The sequence below is a fragment of the Phyllobates terribilis genome, unplaced genomic scaffold (assembly GCF_046119375.1).
Source record: "Phyllobates terribilis strain yellow unplaced genomic scaffold, ASM4611937v1 Scaffold_5__5_contigs__length_657084704, whole genome shotgun sequence".
Taxonomy (NCBI): domain Eukaryota; kingdom Metazoa; phylum Chordata; class Amphibia; order Anura; family Dendrobatidae; genus Phyllobates; species Phyllobates terribilis.
This window is the reverse complement of record NW_027362765.1, coordinates 265338405-265363519: the sequence shown is the minus strand read 5'-3', so window position 1 is coordinate 265363519 and position 25115 is coordinate 265338405. Positions and strand designations below refer to the sequence as shown.

General features: G+C 45.5%; 1 protein-coding gene across 1 annotated transcript in view; it reads left to right on the top strand.

The window, feature by feature from the left end:
* ANKFN1 (ankyrin repeat and fibronectin type III domain containing 1) overlaps positions 1-25115 on the top strand; it is a 1224583-nt gene that overhangs the window by 632729 nt on the left and 566739 nt on the right. The gene's annotated exons all lie outside the window — the stretch shown is intronic.

The following is a 25115-nucleotide window of genomic DNA, read 5'->3' as shown; positions in this document are numbered from 1 at the left end:
AGCCGGCCGGCAAATTCAGCAGCGGCATACACCGGTACCCGACAATTTAGACAAGAAGGAATAGAGCATCACACATAGATTAGATAGATAGAAACATGTCAGTCACACATATAAGAAGAACAGTGACAGTGTTGGTTACTGCACTTGTCATTTAGTGTAAAGGATTTATTAAAAAAAATATTAGTGTTTTCATGCACCGTCTCTTTAAAAAAGCCGGCCGGCAATTCAGCATCTGTACCCGACAATTTAGAACAGAAAGAATAGAGCTTCACACATAGATTAGATAGATAGAAACATGTCAGTCACATATATAATAAGTACAGTGATAGTGTTGCTTACTGTACTTGTCATTTAGTGCAAAGGATTTATTTAAAAAAATAATAGTGTTTTCATGCACTGTCTCTTTAAAAAAGCCGGCCGGCAATTCAGCAGCGGTACCCGACAATTTAGAACAGAAAGATAGAGCATCACACATAGATTAGATAGATAGAAACATGTCAGTCACATATATATGAAGTACAGTGATAGTGTTGGTTACTGTACTTGTCATTTAGTATTAAAATAAAGGATTTATTATTAAAAAAATTGGCGTGGGGTTCCCCTTAATTTTAGGCTCTAGCGGAGGTTAAGCAGACGGCTGGGGCAGATGTTTGAAGCCTGGGAAGGGGGTAATACCCACGGAGCTTCCCAGGCTACTAATATCAGCCCCCAGCTGAATACATAGCCTTTACTAGCTATTAAAATGGGGGACCCCCCCAAAAAAATGACGTGGGGTTCCCCCTAATTTAATAGCTAGCAAAGGCTAGGCAGACAGCTGGGGGCTGATATTAATAGCCCAGGAAGGGAGCCATGAATATTGGCCCCCTCCCAGGCTAGAAACACCAGCCGTCAGCCGCCCCAGAAATGGCGCATTCATAGGATGCGCCAATTCTGGCACTTAGCCTCGCTCTTCCACGCTGCCCTGGTGCGGTGGCAGGGGGTAATAGGGTTGGGGTTGATGTCAGCTTATAATGCCAGCTGACATCAAGCCCAGGTTAGTAATGGAGAGGCGTATATAAGACACCCCCATTACTAACCCCATAGTCTAAGTTAAAAAAAACACAAACACCCAGAATAAGGTCCTTTAATTGAAATAAAGACACAATCCTTTATTGTTCTAAATTAAACCATACTTACCATCACGCCCATTCCAGCTGAAGCCAACGATCTCCTGCAATAAAAGAAAAATAATAAAGCAACCTCATCCTTACCTTTCCATGGTTCCCACGACAGCTTCAGCTCTGCTACATCGAGATGACAGGCTGGACCGCAGCAGAACGCTGCCATCCAGCCTGTCATCCCGCAGACACTGAGAAGCGCAGGCTTGCTTGCGCTGCTCAGCGTCTCTCTGTGATGACATCCAGATGAGCCGAGTTCATGTCCAATGAACTCGGCTCACCTCATGCACGCTACTGACAGCGTGGGAAAATTCTCACGCTGAAGCGCTGATTGCAGGAGAATTTTCCCACGTTGTCAGTGACGTGCAGGAGGTGAGCTGAGTTCATTGGACATGAGCTCACCTCATGCACATCACTGACAGCGTGGGAGAATTCTCCTGCACTCAGCACTTCAGCGTGAGAATTTTCCCACGCTGTCAGTGACGTGCATGAGGTGAGCCGAGTTCATTGGACATGACCTCGGCTCATCTGGATGCCGTCACAGCGAGACAGTGAGGAGCGCAAGCATGCATGCGCTTCTCAGTGTCTGCGGGATGACAGACTGGATGGCAGCGTTCTGCTGCGGTCCAGCCAGTCATCTCGATGTAGCAGAGCTGAAGCTGTCGTGGGAACCATGGAAAGGTAAGGATGAGGTTGGTTTATTATTTTTCTTTTATTGCAGGAGATCGTTGGCTTCAGCTGGAATGGGTGTGATGGTAAGTATGGTTTAATTTAGAACAATAAAGAATTGTGTCTTTATTTCAATTAAAGGACTTTATTCTGGGTGTTGTGTTTTTTTTAAATACTTTACTAGAAATTCATGGCGGTCATGTCTAATACTGGCGTGACCCCATGAATTTTGGGCTTGGGGCCAGCTGATAATACCAAGCTGGCCCTAACCCCTTTATTACCCAGTGAGCCACCGCACCAGGGCCCTGGATGAGTTGGGTACAGCGCCAGAAGATGGCGCTTCTATGAACGCGCCATTTTCCGGGTTGGCTGCGGACTGCAATTTGTAGCGGGGGGGGGCCCAGAAAGCTTGGGCCTCCCTGCGCTGCAGATTCCAGCCCCCAGCTGCCTAGTTGTACCTGGCTGGACACAAAAATAGGGCGAAGCCCCACGTACTTTTTTTTTAATTATTTCATGAAATTCATGAAATAATTTAATTAAGAAAAAAAGGGCTTCCCTATATTGTTGTGTCCGGCCAGGTACAAATAGGCAGCTGGTGGATGGGGGCAGCGCGTTCCTGCCTGCTGTACCTGGCTGGACACAAATATAGTGCGAAGCCCCACTTCAATTTTTTTTAATTATTTCATGAAATTCATGAAATAATTAAGAAAAAAAGGGCTTCCCTATATTGTTGTGTCCGGCCAGGTACAAATAGGCAGCTGGTTAATGGGGGCAGCCCGTTCCTGCCTGCTGTACCTGGCTGGACACAAATATAGTGCGAAGCCCCACTTCAATTTTTTTAAATTATTTCAGGAAATTTATGAAATAATTTAAAAAAAATTGACGTGGGGCTTCGCACTATATTTGTGTCCAGCCAGGTACAGCAGGCAGGAACGGGCTGCCCCCAACCACCAGCTGCCTATTTGTACCTGGCCGGACACAACAATATAGGGAAGCCCTTTTTTTCTTAATTATTTCATGAAATAATTTAAAGAAAATTGACGTGGGGCTTCGCCCTGTTTTTGTGTCCAGCCAGGTACAACTAGGCAGCTGAGGGCTGGAATCCGCAGCGCAGGGAGGCCCAAGCTTTCTGGGCCACCCCCGCTGCAAATTGCAGTCCGCAGCCACCCCGGAAAATGGCGCGTTCATAGAAGCGCCATCTTCTGGCGCTGTACCCAACTCATCCAGGGCCCTGATGCGGTGGCTCACTGGGTAATAAAGGGGTTAGGGCCAGCTTGGCATTATCAGCTGGCCCTAAGCCCGAAATTCATGGGGTCACGCCAATATTAGACATGACCACCATGAATTTCTAGTAAAGTATTTAAAAAAAACACAACACCCAGAAAAAAGTCCTTTAATTGAAATAAACACACAATTCTTTATTGTTCTAAATTAAACCATACTTACCATCACGCCCATTCCAGCTGAAGCCAACGATCTCCTGAAATAAAAGAAAAATAATAAAGCAACATCATCCTTACCTTTCCATGGTTCCCATGACAGCTTCAGCTCTGCTACATCGAGATGACAGGCTGGACCGCAGCAGAACGCTGCCATCCAGCCTGTCATCCCGCAGACACTGAGAAGCGCAGGCTTGCTTGCGCTCCACAGTGTCTCTCTGTGAGGGCATCCAGATGAGCCGAGTTAATGTCCAATGAACTCGGCTCACCTCATGCACGTCACTGACAGCGTGGGAAAATTCTCCTGCACTCAGCGCTTCAGCGTGGGAGAATTCTCACACTGAAGCGCTGAGTGCAGGAGAATCCTCCCACGCTGTCAGTGACGTGCAAGAGGTGAGCTGAATTCATTGGACATGAGCTCACCTTATGCACGTCACTGACAGCGTGGGAAAATTCTCCTGCACTCAGCGCTTCAGCGGGAGAATTCTCACGCTGAAGCGCTGAGTGCAGGAGAATTCTCCCACGCTGTCAGTGACGTGCATAAGGTGAGCTCATGTCCAATGAACTCAGCTCACCTCCTGCACGTCACTGACAGCGTGGGAGAATTCTCCTGCATTCACCGCTTCAGCTTGAGAATTTTCCCACGCTGTCAGTGACGTGCATGAGGTGAGCCGAGTTCATTGGACATGAACTCGGCTCATCTGGATGTCGTCACAGAGAGACGCTGAGCAGCGCAAGCAAGCCTGCGCTTCTCAGTGTCTGCGGGATGAGAGGCTGGATGGCAGCGTTCTGCTGCGGTCCAGCCTGTCATCTCGATGTAGCAGAGCTGAAGCTGTCGTGGGAACCATGGAAAGGTAAGGATGAGGTTGCTTTATTATTTTTCTTTTATTGCAGGAGATCGTTGGCTTCAGCTGGAATGGGCGTGACGGTAAGTATGGTTTAATTTAGAACAATAAAGGATTGTGTCTTTATTTCAATTAAAGGACTTTATTCTGGGTGTTTGTGTTTTTTTTAACTTTGACTATGGGGTTAGTAATGGGGGTGTCTTATAGACGCCTCTCCATTACTAACCTGGGCTTGATGTCAGCTGGCATTATAAGCTGACATCAACCCCAACCCTATTACCCCCTGCCACCGCACCAGGGCAGCGTGGAAGAGCGAGGCTAAGTGCCAGAATTGGCACATCCTATGAATGCGCCATTTCTGGGGCGGCTGACGGCTGATGTTTCTAGCCTGGGAGGGGGCCAATATTCATGGCTCCCTTCCTGGGCTATTAATATCAGCCCCCAGCTGTCTGCCTAGCCTTTGCTAGCTATTAAATTAGGGGGGACCCCACGTCATTTCTTTTGGGGGGTCCCCCATTTTAATAGCTAGTAAAGGCTATGTATTCAGCTGGGGGCTGATATTAGTAGCCTGGGAAGCTCCGTGGGTATTACCCCCTTCCCAGGCTTCAAACATCTGCCCCAGCCGTCTGCTTAACCTCCGCTAGAGCCTAAAATTAAGGGGAACCCCACGCCAATTTTTTTAATAATAAATCCTTTATTTTAATACTAAATGACAAGTACAGTAACCAACACTATCACTGTACTTCATATATATGTGACTGACATGTTTCTATCTATCTAATCTATGTGTGAAGCTCTATTCTGTCTGTTATAAATTGTCGGGTACAGATGCTGAATTGCCTGCCGGCTTATTTAAAGAGACGGTGCATGAAAACACTATTATTTTTTTTGATAAATCCTTTACGCTAAATGACAAGTACAGTAAGCAACACTGTCACTGTACTTCGTATATATGTGGCTGACATGTTTCTATCTATCTAATCTATGTATGATGCTCTATTCTGTCTGTTATAAATTGTCGGGTACCGCTGCTGAATTGCCGGCCGGCTTTTTTAAAGAGACAGTGCATGAAAACACTATTATTTTTTTAAATAAATCCTTTACACTAAATGACAAGTACAGTAATCAACACTGTCACTGCACTTCTTATATATGTGACTGACATGTTTCTATCTATCTAATCTATGTGTGATTCTCTATTCCTTCTATTCTAAATTGTCGGGTACCGCTGCTGAATTGCCGGCCGGCTTTTTTAAAGAGATGGTGCATGAAAACACTATTATTTTTTTTGATAAATCCTTTACGCTAAATGACAAGTACAGTAAGCAGCACTTTCACTGTACTTCGTATATATGTGGCTGACATGTTTATATCTATCTAATCTATGTGTGAAGCTCTATTCTTTCGGTTCTAAATTGTCGGGTACCGGTGTATGCCGCTGCTGAATTGCCGACTTTTCATGTTTCACTGTGAGCACTCTTCCCATCGATTTGGGCAATCACTGTAATGCCACAACCACCATGGCTGTGGCATTACAGTGAGTGGCAGACAATCCCTGCATGATTGGTGCTCTAAATAGCGCCAGACATGCAGGACACGCTTTTGGTGCACGAACAGTTATCGAACATAACCTCGAACAGCCGAATTTTTTGCAAATCGTTCGGGTTCGTCGAACAACTCGAACACCGCCCAAAACAGCTCGAATTTGAGATTGGCGAACAGTTCAAGTCGAACACCGCTCATCTCTAGTCATTACCAACAAAGGGTTTTCAACCAAGTACTAGAAATGAACATTTTATTTACACTTATTTAATTTGTCCAATTACTTTTGGTCCCTTTAAAAACAGGGTGGCACATGTTAAGGAGCTGAAACTCCTAAACCCTTCATCCAATTTTAGTGTGGATACCCTCAAATGAAAGCTGAAAGTATGAACTTCAACTGCATCTGAATTGTTTTGTTTAAAATTCATTGTGGTAATGTCTAGAACCAAAATTAGAAAAATGTTGTCTCTGTCCAAATATATTGGGACCTAACTGTATATAACAGTTTACAGCCCTAAATCTGGCGGTTAACAGAAAAGGTTGAGAAAGCAGATGGCCGTGCCGCGAAACGCGTGTCGGGCGCATCCTTTTTTCCTACCGCCCCCCCATCCTTGGTAAGCATTCTGGTTATTACACCGCTCCAAGCAGATTTTCCTTTATACCCTCCCTATCTGCTATATAGATCCCTCCTGTGCATTGTGCTCTTATTATATATGATGGGCCATTGAGCCCCTATGTATTTTTCACAAGCTACCCATGCTTCTTTGAAATGTTTGAGGCCATTGGGGCACAGTGTAATAATGGGAGATTATGACTATATATGTCTGTGACAGGGTATTTTTTAGATCTATTTGGAGCTAGCATATTTAACCCTCCGTCACATACAATATCGGTTCTAACGAGTTCACATACAATGTGACTGTCAGGCGCAGGCTAGAAAAATACCTATAATATCTAATGTTTGCAATTTCAGTGCTCTAAAAGTGATCAGTGACCTTCATAGGGATGTAATAAAAGAGACTACACATAATCAGGTGCAAAAAAAAACCATTTACTTAACATAAAACTAATAACTCTGAAATACAAACATTTCAAAACTCCCGCCAAATAGCCCCCAGTTCGACTCTGTCAAAAAACTCTACAAAGAAAATTTATGGAAACAAACTTAATTTTAAGGTACCTTAAGTACTATTAAACACATATTCAATCAGAATTAGATCCTGAAGTTTCCCCAGAAAAATTACACTTGCAGAGCAAAGAGCAAGAATTACACATAATTTTTGCATGTGTCAGGCAGATTGAATTATGACATTTGTGACATTCATAATTAGAAAGCCTTCTGATTCCGCTTTCCGTGGTGCAGGTGGTGTATCTCCTTCTTTTGGGAGGTGGTGCAGATGGTGAATTTTCACTATCATCTTCTGGGCGGAATCTTTTGAGCTGAACTTGAAGGCGAGAGGGGATACCGATTGTTTTCATACTTCTCCTGCGTAGCTCTCCAAGCACTAGTTCATGGGCCAATTTTTTTCAGATAGAATCGTCTATGGAGTGGTTCAAGCTTGTTTTCAAGGTAAATGACTTGTGAATTTATACCACCCAAATTCAACATAGCAAAAAATATGACCATTGGCCAGCGTTTGGTGTTTCTGCTGACGTTGAAAGTTGAGCACATCTGATCAGCTGTATCAACACCCCCTTTGGTTGCATTATAAAATTTAATTATCTCCGGGTTTTTTTGTGCCTCAGTCCCAGGATCGATGACCTCATCATCATGAAGTGTTGATAGAAGAAGTACAATTTTTTTTGCTTGTGGTACATAGGAAACCAAAACCTTTCCATTATGGAATGCAAACATACTGCTATACTGTTGTCTCCCTTTCACACTTACAAACTGTGTAGGCAATTCTTTTTCATTTTTTCTTACAGTTCCGACATATGAAAGCTTCTGCATTTTCAGATAATCAATCAGATCACAATTTGAAAACCAATTGTCAGCTGTTATATTGCGACCCGATCCAAATAAGGGCTCAGCCAGTCTTTTTACAACATCACTGGGTTTGTTGCTGACACAGTAAGGACCTTCTGGTTGTTTTCCTGCATAAACTTCCAGGTTGTAAGTGTACGTCTTACTGGCATCAACAAGGGCATACATTTTTATTCCATATTTGTTAGGCTTTGATGGAATATATTGACGAAAGGCACATTTACCACGAAAACCAGGGAGCATTTCGTCAATAGTGAGATTCTCCCCAGGGCAATAGCTTTTTTTACAGTTTTCAACAAATTTTAGAATATATCACGAATTGGAGCAAGTCGGTCATGTGTTTTACGTTTGGTTCAGGTAGTTCTGTCGTCAAACCGAAGGCAACGAATTAGAAGCTTGAATCTGTTTATGGACATAACAAGGCCAAATTTTTCAACTCCATCCCTATCTTTACTCCAAAGTTCCTCCAAACTTTGTCTATTTGCCCTATAAGCTCCTGCAAGGTATAATAATCCAATAAAAGCACGCAGTTCTATTTCATCTGTGGCCTTGATGGTTCTGTTGCAGATGAACTTGTCCTTTATAATGTCTATATATTGGTTGGTATATGTGACAATAGAGTCCAGAATGTCATCTGTGAATAAACTATTCTAGCATTCAACTGCAGTTTTTGCATTACTTGCAGTTCCTATAACTGCAGGAAAGTGAGTAATAATGTTTTGAGGTTCCCTAAGTTTTTTCTGGAGTGGCTTCTTGTTCCATTGTTTTTTTTTTATCTTTTCCCATATAATAAGATTCTACATCTTCATCCTCATCACTGTCACCATCTTGCTCTGTTTCAGAATCCACTTCACATACTTCCACCTCATCATGAGAATCAATCTCACTTTCCTCTCCTAAATCCTCATTCAGTGTGGGGTCTGCATCATCTAACAGCATGTTTGTTACTTCCTCAACATCAAGGTTTTTTGATCAATTGTACATTTTCCTCTCCATTTCAGCAGATAATCTGAAGCAAGAGAAGGAATATGTGTTAGAGAACTACTGTATATGCCTGAGCAGCACACTTTCTTTTTTAATCTGCCTTATTTCTATGAAATATCCTCACACTTTGTGCTATACATTCATAAAACAAGCTAAATAAACAATTGTGATGAATGAAAACATAAAATACCAACCTTATTGAGTGTGACGTGTTCACATACAATGAGCCTGAGAGATTAGCGCAGTTATATCTGTCCTCCTGAAGCTCTGCAATCCAACTGTGGTATGAGGTTTCACAGAGCTGCTAGAGACAGGAGACTACCTGGAGGGAGGGGATTTCCTCACAATCTGGTGAGGATGGAGAAATGAAAGTAAAAGAGATGTGCCTGTCAGGCCTATTGTATGTGACGGAGGGTTAAACCTTTTCTGTTAACCACCCAGATTTAGGGCTGGAAACTGTTATATATATCCGGTTTTGCTTCCACCTTGAATACTGTATTTATAAACTCTTTTTAATAATATAACTTAATAAAATGAATTTGTACATTTCATACCAGGTTGTCTGTCTTGTCCTCCTATCTTCTCCAGGTCTTGTTGACAGTTAATGGTTCATGTAAGGGGGGATGTGCTGCCCAAGTCTGGTCAGTGATCCACCCCTTTATGAGTGATGTTCTTTTTGGCCATGTATTGGTGTCCTATACTGAAATTGATGCCACTTTGATGGTGTTTGCCAGTAATTTTTGGAATTGTGGGGAATCCTGATTGGGTCTCCATCTGTTGGCTTGGCTGTAGTGGAAGAGGTGTCATTCCAAATTGTACAATTTCTACTCTACTGAAATTGATGCAAAATTGTTTGTGTCTGCCAGTAATTTTTGGAAATGTGGGGAATCCTGATTGGGTCTCCAACTATTGGACTGGCTGAAGTGGAAATGGTGTCGGTCCCCATTATACTACTTATACTCTAGTGAAATTGATGTCATTTTGGTGGTTTTAGGCCCAAATGTTTTCAAATGGGAATGGTATTGATTGGGTCTCCATCTACTGTGTTGGCGGTAGGGGATGAGGTGTCGTTCCTAATTGTACAATTTCTTTTGTACTGAAATTGATGCCACTTTGTTGGTGTCTGCCAGTAATTTTTGGAAATGTGGGGACTCCTGATTGTGTCTTCATCTACTGGCTTGCTGTAGTGGAAAAGGTGTCAATCCCCATTATACTACTTATACCCTAGTGAAATTGATGCCACTTTGGTGGTTTTAGGCCCAAATGTTTTCAAATGGAAACAGTCCTGATTGGGTCTCCATCTTCTTTGTTGGCTGTAGGAAAAGAGGTGTTGTTCCTAATTGTACAATTTCTACTGTACTGAAATTGATGCCACTTCGGTGGTATTAGGCCGTAATTTATTGAAATGTGAACACTCCTGATTGGGTCTCTATGTGCTGGGTTGGCTGCAGTGGAAGAGATTTTGTTCTCATTTACAATAGTTATACTCTAGTGAAAATATTTTTTTGGTGCAGATATTGATATCCACATAGGGGTACACAGGCCTGATAAACTCTACATGGGTATACAAAGCAGACTGCATCTCAGCTTAAAATTGTTTGGGGCAGATATTCTTCTCCACACAGGGGGAAAAAAAAGGTTGTGTCCGTGCAGCTTCCTGACCCTCGACTGTACTGTGCTGTCAGGGCAAGAAGAAGAGGAGGGTGACTGAGGGCGAGGAATGAGATATCACATTGGATGATGATGTTGCACATCCAACTTGGTGTGAACTCAGAGACATGCAGCTGAGTAGCTCATCTGAGGAGGTGGAGGAGTAAGACAGAGGTTATGTTGCGTCTTATGGCGCAGACACGGAGTAATGCAAGCACGAGGAGCACTACATCCTTAGCCACAACTGTGGCAGTGGCCAGCAGGGGTCGCTGTTTGCAGCTCGCAGGGATAGCAAGGGTTTCCTAGCCTGGGCCTTTTTTGAGACCGCAAAGGATGAGCCAACTCACGTTATCTGAAAACTTTGCGATAAAAACTCAGTAGAGGGAAAAAGTGCAATAATTTGACTACTACATGCCTGAACCTTCCCATGTGGAATCAACATGCATTACTTTGGCAATCTCACTGTGATAAAATGCGGACCTCAGCAACCATCAGCTGCCCCATCATCCGCATCTGCTGCTTCTTCCTCCTCCTCTGTTACCATGCCATGTATTGGTAAACAGGTCTCCCACTGCAGAACCTCTGCTTCTCTACCTGCTCCAGTCAGGCTGAGTGAGAGTTCTCAGCTGTAATGTAAGTGGACATGTATGCTGTGCTTGTTTCACCGAGCACACCACACGTTTCTCAATCAACCATACTATGTCCCCCTGCACCTCAATTCCAGTGCAGCAGTTTGTCCCTTTCACCGTACTCTGCCCTCTCTCAGCACCGCAGCCAGCCCTCGGTCCCACATTTGTGGTCAGGTAAAAAATAGTTTCCTCCCACACATGACAAAGCTAAGAGGTTGAAATCCACCGTCTCCAATCTGTTGGCCACGGAAATTATGGTGTCCGGCCCTAATTTTTTGATTTGTGAACACTCCAGTATGGCTGCTTTTTTACTGAGTCGGTAACCGGAGAACCTGAAGGAAACCCCCGCAAACACGGGGAGAACATACAAACTACTTGCAGATGTTGTCCTCTATCCTCATAAAGGAGTTAGCTCGTTGTCTAGGAGACCGACCACCGCTGCTGTCTACCTTGTGAACATTGTGTTGGAGCTTGAAAGGTGTCACGGGTTTACCGTGACAGAGAGGAGCCAGAAAACTGCAGCGTCTAATTCCTCTCACTCCTACATTCATTAAAAAGAAGCCTTACGCCTTCATAATAATTGGTGCAGGGGTTAATCTGCTCAGTTGAGAGCTCCTGGAAGCTTAACGTGATTTAGACTCTCAACAGATTTGTCCCGTGCATCTCCCCTACTGTGATAATGTTGTACCCCAACACATCAGACTGTCACCTACCGTGGAAACCTTGAAATGGAAGCTGAAGACCCACTTCTTGTGACTATCATACAATCTGCGGTAACCCTCGCTCCAGCATACCGTTACACGACTTGCTGTACCCTGACCCACTGTATCCTCACCCATACCTTTTAGTTTGTTTGTGCGCCCTGGTGGGCAGGGTCCTCTCTCTTCTTGTACCAGTCGGTGACCCCTTTTGACATGTAACGCGCCACGGAATAAATGTTGCTGTAATAGTAATAATAATTATAGTACTTGTACTCTGGGTCAATTGATGGCACTTTGCATGCATCTACCCCTAATTTGATGTGTTTTGGCAGCTTTTGGGATGGTTTTAACCACTTCGCACCAGAGCCTGTTTTTGCCTTCGTGACCGGGCCAATTTTTTCAATTCTGACCACTATCAATTTATGAAGTAATTACTCTGGAACGTTTCAACACATTCCCCTGATTCTGAGATTGTTTTTTTCGTGACATATTGTACTTCAGGATAGTTGTAAAATTTCTTCGATATCACTTGCGTTTATTTGTGAAAAAATCGGAAATTTGGCAAAAATTTAGAAAATTTTGCAATTTTCAAATTTTGAATTTTCATGCCCTTAAATCAGAGAGATATGTCACACAAAATAGTTAATAAATAACATTTCCCACATGTCTACTTTACATCAGCACAATTTTGGAACCCAAATTTTTTTTGATAGGGAGCTATAAGGGTTAAAAGTTGACCAGCGATTTCTCATTTTTCCAACAAAATTTACAAAAACATTATTTTTGGGACCACATCATATTTGAAGTCACTTTGAGGGGTCTTTATGACAGAAAATACCCAAAAGTGACACCATTCTAAAAACTGCACCCCTCAAGGTGCTCGAAACCACATTCAATAACTTTATTAACCCTTCAGGTGCTTCACAGGAATTTTTGGAATGTGGAAGAAAAAAATTAGCATTTAACTTTTTTCACAAAAATTTTAATTTAGACCCAATTTTTTTTATTTTTACAGGGGTAACATGAAAAAATGGACCCCAAAATTTGTTGTGCAATTTCACTTGAGCGCGCTGATACCCCATATGTGAGGGAAAACCACTGTTTGGGCGCACTGCAGGGTTCGGAAGGGAAGGAGCGCCATTTGACTTTTTGAATGAAAAATTTGTTTGAATAATTAGCGGATGCCATGTTGCATTTGGGGAGCCCCTGATGTTCCTAAACAGTGGAAACCCCCCACAAGTGACACCATTTTTGAAACTAGACCCCTTAGGGAACTTATCTAGATGTGTGGTGAGCACCTTGAACCCAAAGGTGCTTCACAGAAGTTTATAATATTGAGCAGTAAAAATAAAATTTTCACATTTTACCCACAAAAACGTTTTTCATCCCTTAATTTTGCATTATCATAAGGATAACAGGATAAATTGCACCATGAAATTTGTTGTGCAATTTCTCCTGAACACGCTGATACCCCATATGTGGAGGCAAACCACTGTTTGGGCGCACGGCAGGGTTCAGAAGGGAAGGAGCGCCATTTGACTTTTTGAATGTAAAATTTGTCTGAATAATTAGCAGACGCCATGTTGCGTTTGGAGAGCTCCTGATGTTCCTAAACAGTGTAAACCCCCACAAGTGACACCATTTTTTGAAACTAGACCCCTTAGGGAACTTATCTAGATGTGTGGTGAGCACCTTGAACCCCAAGGTGCTTCACAGAAGTTTATAATATTGAGCAGTAAAAATAAAATTTTCACATTTTACCCACAAAAACGTTTTTCATCCCTTAATTTTGCATTATCATAAGGATAACACGATAAATTGCACCATGAAATTTGTTGTGCAATTTCTCCTGAACACGCTGATACCCCATATGTGGAGGCAAACCACTGTTTGGGCGCACGGCAGGGTTCAGAAGGGAAGGAGCGCCATTTGACTTTTTGAATGTAAAATTTGTCTGAATAATTAGCAGACGCCATGTTGCGTTTGGAGAGCTCCTGATGTTCCTAAACAGTGTAAACCCCCACAAGTGACACCATTTTTTGAAACTAGACCCCTTAGGGAACTTATCTAGATGTGTGGTGAGCACCTTGCACCCCCAGGTGCTTCACAGAAGTTTATAATATTGAGCCATAAAAATAAAATTTTCACATTTTTCCCACAAAAAATGTTTTTCATTCCCTAATTTTGTATTATCATAAGGGTAACAGGATAAGTTGCACCATGAAATTTGTTGTGCAATTTCTCCTGAGTACGCCGATACCCCATATGTGGGGGAAAACCACTGCTTTGGTGTACGGCAGGATTCGGAAGAGAAAGGAGCGCTATGTTGGCTGGGATAGGTTGCAGACACCATGTCACATTTGAAGAGTCGCTGACATGCCGAAACAGCAGAAACCCCCACAAGTGACCACATTTTGTAAACTACACCTCTCAAGGAATTCATCTAGGGAAGTAGTGAGTATTTTTTAATTTTTAAATTTATACCATTGGGCAGTGAAAAAAGCATAATTATATTTTTACCACAAAAAAATGTTTTACCCTCAGATTTTACATTTTCACACAGGGCAATGGGTAAAAATGGTGCCGAAATGTGTCACACAATTTCTTCTAAAAGTGTCAATACTAGTGTTGAGCGAGCACTAAAATGCTCGGGTGCTCGAAGCTCGGGCCTAGCTCGCCGTGATACTCGGGTGCTCGACCCGAGCAACGAGCCCAATGTTAGTCTATGGGAGACTCGAGCATTTTTGCGGTGGCACCCCCGGCAGTCTTTTAAAAGCCTAACAAGTGCCCAAAACGATAGTGACAGTGCTCAAATGACATGGGGACAGCATGGGGATCGCCCCAGGAAGCATTTCTGACCCCCAGGTCACTGCTGTCAACAACGTGGTCAGAGGTATTAAGCCACTTTTACGGGCTCACAATAAAACGTTCAAAAACGAAAGTGAAACTTTTTTCCTGTGAAATATGTTAAGAAACATCCTTTCCAGGGAAAAGACTTGTGTATAAGTTAAAATAAATGACCAAAAACAAAAATACTCCTCCACACCTTCGGCTATGTTCACAAGTAGCATTTTTTATGCGTTTTTGCACTTTTGTATTGCTTTCAACTATGACAAATGCATTCACCGGGAAATGTCATTTTAACATTTTACAACCTTATCTGGCCATGTGCTGTGTGACACATGCATAAAGTGCTGAAAAGACATGGGAACAGCATGGGGAAGACCCCTGGAAGCATCTCTGACTCCCAGGTCACTGTCTAAAAGTGTGCCCATCATAAGTGATCCTTGCCGCATCAGAAGATGCAGACTTGCAACTATCCCCATGCAAGTTCTAGTCCCAGGGCAGTGTTCAATTGTACCTACCCCATTCCTTGCAATGCAAGCGCAAGTATGCAGCCTGCCACCCACCCACCCCCAGGCTGCAATACCATACTGCTTGCTTGCTTGAACTTGAAATTGGGCCTTTTAGGCATGTGGAGGCGGAATCTGGCCACCAAGTCATGGCTGTGTTGGCGGCCTGGAATCCATACTCAGTCCCCAGCTGCCCGGCGGCCGGGTGTCCATACTCGGTCCCCAGCCGCCCCGCGGCCCGGTGTCCACACACGGTCCCCAGCCGCCTGGGGGCAGCCGGGTGTCCATAAACGGTCCCCAGCCACCCCTATTTCTCCTTGGAACATCCCCCCCACACACTTTTCTTAGCCCGGCCTGCTTTAGAAAGCATTGGACGAGCCCACCAGAGAACCAGACTCCTCCGGTGGGCCCTGACTTCTCCATCGGTGGAGTTGAGAGTGCCAAGGTGAGGAGCATGATGATGATGACAGAAGTTAGCATCTGCTATGTTTTCTTTTAATGCAAGTGTAAGTGTGCAGCCTGCCACCCACCCACCCCCAGACTGCAATTCCATACTGCTAGCTTGCACTTGAAATGGGGCCTTTTAATTTGGAGGAGACCGAAGCTGGCCACTCCCTCATGGCTGCTTCAGCAGTGAGGTATCCATACTCAGTCCCCAGCCGCCCCTATTTGTCCTGGTGTGCCTTATGCATAAGATTAAGCGCGTATACCAAAACATTACCTGTGCCCTCCCCAGTGCATTTAGTGGGAAGGAGAGCCTATTCCGCTGTAGTGTGTGCATGCCAAACCCCTGTTCATGGTACATGCGAAGATGCCTCCCACCTTGCACCTGTCATTGCAGACTTGCAACTATCCCCATTCAAGTCCTTGTCCCAGGGCAGTGTTCAATTGTACCTCTCCCATTCCTTGCAATGCAAGCGCAAGTATGCAGCCTGCCACCCACCAACCCCCAGGCTGCAATACCATACTGCTTGCTTGCACTTTAAATTGGGCCTTTTAGGCATGTGGAGGTGGAATCTGGCCACCACGCCATGGCTGTGCCTGGTATCCATACTCAGTCCCCAACCGCCTGGTGGCCGGGTTTCCCCGCTTGATCCCCAGCCTCCAGGGGGTGGCCGGGTGTCCATACTCGGTCCCCAGCCACCCCTATTTGTCCCGGTAACCTTTCCCACACTTTTCTTAGCCTGGCCTGCTTTAGGGCAGCATTGGCCGAGCCCACCGGACTATCAGACTCCTCCGGTGGGCCCTGGCTTCTCCATCAGGGGAGTTGAGAGTGCCAAGGTGAGGAGCATGATGAGGATGATAGAAGTTAGCATCTGCTTTGTTTTGTTGTAATGCAAGCGCATGTATGTTGTAGCGGCTAGGCCTGAGGAGGTCAGCGTTTTGGCGTATATCCTACCTCCTCCCAGGATTGCTGGAAGTTTTCCTGCTACTATCCAAGATCTATGACTCCCGTTAAAACAAAGCTTCAGGTGATAAATGATGGATGAGGTAGTGGCAAAGGAGAAAGAGCAGGAGGAACAGGGACCATTCACATCAATATCAGGCCAGTCAACCAGATATGTCTTGTAGGATATGTTTCTGTAACAAAAGGAGCGGTTCGGCTACACAGTTATAGGGCATATAGTGAGTGCAATGCCTACCAAAAATTTCGAGGCACTCCAATGTCCCTTGGAAATGACATGGAGGTCAGAGGACGTTAACTAAACCTTTTTTTCCATTTATAGCAACTGGGTCTCCCGTGCACTGTTGGCCTAAGCAGTGAATGGAAGGCTTTCCAAAAATTATGAGGAACTGCAATGCCCCTTACAAGAGCCATGTGTGGCACCCCAGGGGTCTGGTCACCACAGTAATAGAGATATTACGTCGGAGAGCAAGTGGGAGGTTTCCTGGTCAGGATCCCTTAAACATGCAACATCCTCCTGCCCTAGTCCTGGGAGGGGAGAATTCTGCCCTTATAAACTGGATCTGGGGTGGGGTTGAGTGAGTCAGAGAACAGAGAACAGTCAGAGTCAGAGTGAGAGCAAGGGAAAGTAACAGCAAGGAGCTCTGTAGGAGCTAGGAGCTAAAGACCAGGGGCTGGAAGCTGAGCAGAGCTCGCCCTGGCAGAAGACAATAGGATCCGGACACAGGAATCCGAGGCTGTGAGGACTTATATATCCAGCAGCAGAAACCAGCCGGCAGGGGATTTCAGGTCCTCTGGCCATAGAAGCCCGGAGGCTCAGTCACAAGCAAGGGACCAGCACCGCCATCGTGGAGCGGATGCTAACAGAAGGCCCCAAGTCACCAGCCATACGGGTGAGCACTACACGGTACACTCAGGGACGTGGGCTACTTCTACCCGCTTACAGCAAGGTAGCCAGGAAGAGTGCAGACAGACGGGGAGGCCTACAACTCCACCTGGCCAGGGGAACTCCTGCTTGCTCACAGACTGACCAGGCCTCTTATGCTAGCCAGTACTCCTGGGAGGGTCTACCTTATAATCATCAGTAAAGACCCTGAACTGCACTGCAAAGACTCTGAGTCACTCCTGCTGCGCTCGTGCACCATCACCCCCATCATTCACACTCACTGCCTTGAGGCTATACTCCTCCCGTGGGGAGTTATCCCATTCTCTGCTGCGCACACAACACCAGCCTCAGCGGTCTGCCTCGCAGCGGTGGTACTCCCTGACCGCAATCCACGGGTGGCGCAGTCGGACAATTAACCTCAAAACCTAAGAAAGACTGCCACTGGTTTCACCAGCCTGAGCCACGGGAACGGGTCACCGCCACGGAGACTACAGACCCCAGAGACCCGGCACCGGGTATCCCACCCACGTGTACACACGGCCCAGGGGGCGCGTCACATGCAGTACAGCATATTACAAACATAAGTTCCATTATTGGGGAGTGGGTGTCCCATAGTATTTGCTTATGCCTTTGAAGCAAAAGCTGCCAAAAAATAAGGACGGAGCAACTTGCAATACCCCTTACAAGAGCCATGCAGTACAGCATATTACAAATATAAGTCCCATCATTGGGGAGTGGGTGTCCCATAGTATTTGCTTATGCCTTTGAAGCAAAAGCTGCCAAAAAATAAGGACGGAGGAGCTTGCAATGCTGGCACCCTGGTGGTATAGTGGTGGTGGAGGCTGAGGATAAGGAGAAGAAGATATAACAGCCGAAACGAGGAAGCATATACCCATGTGTGGGTGTGAAGCGGTGCATGTGAATACACCTCCCGAAACAACACAGTGGATTTGACTTTATGTTACTCAGCTGTCATTTGGTGGTGATGAGAAGTCTGGCCCAATCCAGCCCTTGAGCATTTTGATAAGGGTCAGCTTGTCAGCATGGTCAGTTGACAGGCGAGTGCGCTTATCAGTTATAATTCCCCCAGCGGCACTAAAAACACGCTCCGATAACACGCTAGTGGCAGGGCAGGCCAGGACCTCCAAGGCGTACAGAGCGAGTTCATTCCAAATGTCCAGCTTGGATACCCAATAATTAAAAGGCACAGAGGAATCACGGAGGATTCTTTTGAAACTTTCCACTCCTTGTGAGAGTACCCCGCGCCTCAGGGCCCGTAAGCTGGGCAGGTCTCAGAAAACTGTCCCAGAACGTTGACAGTGCTCCCCTGCCTCTGCTGGATTGGAGTTCCATCTCTCTCGCCTGTACGCCTTGGTTGGGCAACGAACTGTGGCCTCTGCCGCTAGCGTGTTCAGATGGGAATTTTTTTAATAGTTCTGCAGCAAGGGCCTTCTGGTACTGCCCCATTTTTGTAGACCTCTCCACCTCAGGAACAAGAGAGTGAAAGTTCTCCTTGTAGCGGGGGTCTACAAGTGTCACCAACCAGTAATGACTGTCACCCAACATTTTGACAACGCGAGGGTCACGGTTAAGGCAGCGTAACATAAAGTCAGCCATGCGTGCCAGACTGGTAACGGGCAAGACTTCCGTGTCCTCACCAAGATGACGACTGACTATGCTCTCCTCCTCCTCCTCCTCCTCCCCCCTGTCCTCAGGCCACCCACGCTGAACCGACGGTATGACACTTGTACAGGTACTACCGTCTACAACGCATGATAGCAGCTCCTGTTCTTCCTCCTCCTCCTCCTCTCCCTCATTGTCCCCCAATGCACGTTGGGATGAGATAAGGCTGGGCTGTGTGTAATCGCCCGCTACGGCTTCTTGATCCATCTCATCATACTCTGCAGAGAATTAAAGAGGAGGCATTGCAGCCAGAGAGCGTTGCAAAAGACAGACAAGTGGGATGCTGACACTAATGATGGCGTCATCGCCACTCACCATCTTGGTGGCCTCCTCAAAGTTTGTCAGGATGGTACATATGTCAGACATCCAGGTCCACTCCTGAGGTCTAATGTGTGGAGTCTGACCTGAATATCGACGGCCTTGTTGCAGCTGGTACTTTACAACTGCTATCTTCTGCTCACAAATCCTTTGCAACATGTGGAGGGTAGAGTTCCAATGTGTGGGGACATCACACACCTGTCGGTGTGCCGGAAGCTGCAAACGCTGCTGCAACACAGCAAGGGCGGCGGAAGCTGTAGCCGACTTTAGAAAATGAGCTGACAGGCGGCGTACTTTCACGAGCAGATCTGGCAACTCGGGGTACGATTTAAGAAACCACTGAACCACGAGGTTAAGCACATGAGCCAGGCATGGTACGTGTGTGATCTCACCTCGACTCAGAACCTGGTTACGGCCATTGTCACACACGACCATGCCGGGATGTAGGTTCAGCGGTCTCAGCCACAGATCTGCCTGCTCTTTCACAGCTGTCCACAACTCACAAGCAGTGTGAGGTTTATCACCTAAGCTTATGAGTTTCAGCACAGCCTGTTGCCGCTTGGCGGAGGCAGTACTGCAATGCTTCCAGCTTGTAACTGATGTGGTGATATCTGAGATGGAGGCTGAACATGAGGAGGAGGAGGAGGAGGAGGAGGATGCGCAGGAGCTGTACACTGCGGGGGCAACTCTGACTGACATAGGGCCCGCAATCCTCGGTGTGGGGAGGACGTGTTCCATCCCAAGGTCTGACTGGGTCCCGGCTTCCACTATGTTTACCCAGTGTGCCGTCAGAGAGATGTACCGTCCCTGGCCACAAGCACTTGTCCACGTGTCCGTTGCCAGGTGGACTCTCCCAGTAACTGCGCTGTTGAGGGCACGGCAGATGCTTTGGGACACGTGCTTGTGTAGTGCGGGGATGGCACACCGGGCAAAATAGTGTCGACTGGGGACCGAGTACCGAGGGACGGCCACCGCCATAAGATTGTGGAAGGATTCCGTCTCCACCAGCCTAAAAGGCAGCATTTCCAACTCAAGCAGTCGTGAAATGTGCGAATTTAGGACTGTGGCCTGTGGGGCGTTAGCTGCGAATTTCCGCTTTCGTTCAAAGGTCTGGGATATGAACAATTGAACGCTGCGGTGGGACGTGGACGTGGACGTTGATGCTGTTTCTTGAGAAACTGCCATAACAAGTGAAGACTGAGAGGAGGGGGCATCTTTGCATGCAGTATGGACAGGGGATTGCCTTGCACACACAACAGGGGGTTCTATTGCACGCACAACAGTGGAAGAAGCAGTGGTGACACCCGCTGACACTGGTTGTGGACCCTGGGTTTCGCCCCACAAAGTCGGGTGCTTTGCTGCCATGTGCCTGATCATGCTGGTGGTGGTCAGGCTGGTAGTTTTGTCACCCCTGCTGATGCTGGCATGGCAGGTGGAACATATGGCCTTTTTGGGGTTATCAGCAGAGTCTTTAAAAAAATTCCAGACTCTGGAAGACCTACCGCTTGTTCTGGCAATGTCCCTTGTGTTGGTGTTACGGGGTACGGTTGCCTGCCTTCTGTCTGCGGCCACCACACTGCATCTTCCTGCCTGTTGGGGTACTCTGCCTCCCTCCCCCTGTGTGCTGCTGGCCTCACTCTGCATGTCCTCCTTCCACGTTGGGTCAGTTACTAGATCATCCACCACCTCCTCCTCTTCCACTTGCGCACCACGATCCTCCTCCTCAGTTTCTGGCAATTGTGTCTCGTCATCGTCCACCTCTTGTGACAGATTGCCAACGTCGACTTCCTGTGGCCGTGGCTGTTCAAATATTTGGGCATCGCAACATGGGATCTCCTCTTCAACCACTTCAAGCGTATCAGGCGAGGGGCCCAAATATGGAAATGGACCAGTGAACAGCTCTTCAGAGTATCCAAGTGTGGGATCACTTGCTGTCTGACGACACTCGGCATGGTGGGAAGAAAGAGCATCAGGGTGAGGAGGAGTATGCGGTCGAGACTCACGGCTACTAAGAGTTGACCGTGTGGAAGACAGACCGGAGGTGGTGGTGCCCAGGTAACTGGAAGTATTATCTGCTATCCAATTAATAACCTGTTCACACTGATCAGATCTCAATACTGGTGTTGTTCTGTGCTTCCCTAGTAATTCGGTCAAGAAGTGGGCGCGAGAAGATGTGGCTGTTGGTTGTGGCACATTTTCACCTTGGCCCCAGCCCCGTCCTCTGCACGAACCATCACCAGAACGTCCTCTTCCACGTCCCTTGCCACGCGCCTTGCCCATTGTAAATGAAGTAAAATAGCTTACACTTGCACTATCAATGGAAAAAGGGTAATAAAGAGTAAATTAGAACCGTGGAAGAGGAAAACCACAGTTATTGTTTACTGGGGTATACCACACTTTTTTAAATAGAGATATTTGCGGCTGAACAGTGAGCGACACACTCAAACTGCTTTTTTTTTTAGATACCAAAGGCCCAAAACTGGATAGTACAGCGATTTGACCCGTGGAACTGCGAAACCACACTGGGATGTCAGGCCTACACAAGACTATTTTCAACAGATATATTTTTGTGTCACAACAGTCAGGAGACACTATTCTTTTTCTTTATGGAAAAAACTACCAAAAGCTGAATAATAGAGATTTTTTACCATGGGATGGCAAAACCACAGTTATTGTTTACTGGGGTATACCACACTTTTTAAAATAGAGATATTTGCGGCTGAACAGTGAGCGACACACTCAAACTGCTTTTTTTTTAAGATACCAAAGGCCCAAAACTGGATAGTACAGCGATTTGACCCGTGGAACTGCGAAACCACACTGGGATGTCGGGCCTACACAAGACTATTTTCAACAGATATATTTTTGTGTCACAACAGTCAGGAGACACTACTGTTTTTCTTTACGGAAAATATACCAATACCGGAATAATAGAGATTTTTTACCGTGGGATAGCAAAACCACAGTTATTGTTTACTGGGGTATACCACACTTTTTTAAATAGAGATATTTGCGGCTGAACAGTGAGCGACACACTCAAACTGCTTTTTTTTAGATACAAATGGCCCAAAATGGATAATACAGAGGTTTGAACCGTGGAAGTGCAAACCACCCTTCTGTTTCTCTAGCCTACACCAGACTATTTTCAACAGTTATATTTGTGTCTGAAAAATCAGAGACACGCTTTTTTTTTTGGGGGGGGGGGGGGACACCAAAAGGTTAATAAGACGGGTATTTGTACAGTGTGAAGGAGGAAAAAAAAGGAGGATTTAGATGGAAAAAAAAGGATTTTTCCTGGCCCCCGACACCTGGTGCTAAGTCCAGCAATTTCAGCAACAGGAGCACACAGGACTGTAATGCAGCGTTTGCTGGTATAACCACTGTGACTCCTATACAGCCTGCCTGCCTGGTATCTGGGATGGATATTAGTCCTGAAAAGGACTGTTTGTTTGTTCTGGCAGCCTTTACAGACCCTACACTAACTATTTCGCAGTTTATATCTCTCCCTAAATCAGCAGCGCTGTCCCTACACTGTCTAATCCGGAGCGACTGTGTCCAAGATGGCGGCGCCCGGTTTTAAATACTCGAGGTGACGCTGTGCGGCCAGCCAATCACTGTAATGCCCACAACCAACATGGCTGCAGCATTACAGTGACTGGCTGGCAATCCCTGCATGTTCATTGGCTCTGTAAAGAGCGCCAAACATGCAGGGCGGAGACCCGAGCTCCCGCCCGAGTAACCCGGAAATGCTCGGTGCTCGCCGAACATCCCGAGTAGCATGATGCTCGAGCGAGTACCGAGCAGTGTCGAGCATGTTCGCTCAACACTAGTCAATACCCAATATGTGGCTATATCGTACCGCTTAGCCATACGGCGAGATCTGGGGGGGACGGAGTGCTATTTGACAATTGGAGAACAAATTATTGTAGAATAGGCATTTGGATTTGGGAGCACAAAATTTTCTGAATTTCTTTTGGGGGGCATGGGCCATTTCGCTTTTCCAGAGCCTTTCTGCTACCAGTAACTTGGAAGTCCCTTATATTTTTAACAGATGACGGACCTGAGTGGGGACTAGCTTTTTTTGAGGACTGAGTTGAAGCTTTTACTGGGAACATTTTACGTAACATTTATCCGGCGCTCTAGGCTGAGCACTTACATCGGGGTTTCCATCTAAATGTCCAAGTGATGTAATTCAGATGAAACCCCTGCGGGATCCATTCACTGTAATGAGGCAGCAGAGTTACTCTGGACTCCGTCTGGCCTTTGTTTAGCAGTGTCCTTTTTTTCAGAAGTGCACAAAACTGTGGCCATCCGCACTTTTATGCATGCCTAAAACAAATGACACCGTTGGATCACAGGCCAGACGGCATTCACAGTGGCCTATATCTGCCTCATTACAGGGAATCTTCCATCATGGGTTCCGTCTGAATCACGTATTTCAGAGATTTACACGGAAACTCTGGCGTAAGTGCTCAGGATAAATGTGAGCAGAGCCTTACTGCGATCTTTGGGAGACATAATAAACAAATCAGTAGCAGGTGAAGAACTGTTTTTATTTATTTTTTTACGCCGTTTCTAGTGTGATATAACTGATTAGATTACTTTATTCTTCGGGTCGGTGCGATTACAGAGATACCAAATTAATATCGGGTTTTTATGACTGACAGCTGTCACACACTAACAGACGCTTTTTTTTTTTGCAAAATCTAGTTTTTGCATCGCGATATTTTGAGAGCTATAATTTTTCCATATTTCGGCCGACAGAGTCATGTGATGGCTTGTTTTTTGCGGGACGAGTTGACATTTTTATTGGTACCATTTTTGGGTACGTGACATTTTTTGATCGCTTTCTATTCCGTTTTTTGGGAGGTAAAATTAACAAAAACCAACAATTCAGGAATTGTTTTATGAGGTTTTTTTTATGCCGTTCTGGGTGTGGTGAAAGTGATCAGGCAGCGTTATTCTTCGGGTCAGTACGTTTACAGCGATGCTACACTTACTGTATATTTTTTTTATGTTTTGGCGCTCTTGCACAATAAAACAATTTTATAGAAAAAAATATTTTTTTTGCATTGCTTTATTCTGAGCGCTATAACTTTTTTATTTTTCGGCTGATGGAGCTGTATGGCGGCTTTTTTTTTGCGGAACAAGATGACGTTTTCAGCGGTACCATTTTTATTTCCATTTTGCTTTTTGATCGCATTTTTTTCCACTTTTTGTTTGGCGATATGATGAAAAAGCATAGTTTTTTGCTCCGTTTTTTATTTATTTTTATTACGGTGTGCACAGAAGGAGTTAATTAGTATTTTTGCATAAATATACGGATTTATCGGTTTTAATATTTTATTTATTTTAATTTATTTTGTATTTTTTTTTAACAGTTTCAAAACATTTTTTTTACTTTTTTTTACATTTTTACTTTTTATTTTTCTGATCGCTGATCTCATGTAATGTAATATACATGTATTACATTACATGAGATCTTCACACAGTCAGTGTGTCCTGCCAGGCTTCAGCTTGCAGGCTGACCCTGGCAGGACACCATATATGGCAGAGCTGGAGGCGGTCATGTGACCTCCAGCTGCCATAGCAACCCAAGGTCCTGGAAGGTATCAGGGAGATAAGTATACCACCCCCTCTCCTCCTGCTGTCTTCTATATGCCGCGATCACTACAGATCGCGGCATACAGAAGACAGCAAATGGTTAACATCACTGGAACCTGATCCAATCAGGTCCCGATGATGTTCCCTGTCAGAGCTATAGCTCTGCACCGCTCTCGCAGCGCTTGCAGGACCCTGGGGGTCCTGAGCGCTGCGAGACCACCCACCATTTTTAAACGTCCGCGCTGTACAGAGCACAGGCAGCGCGG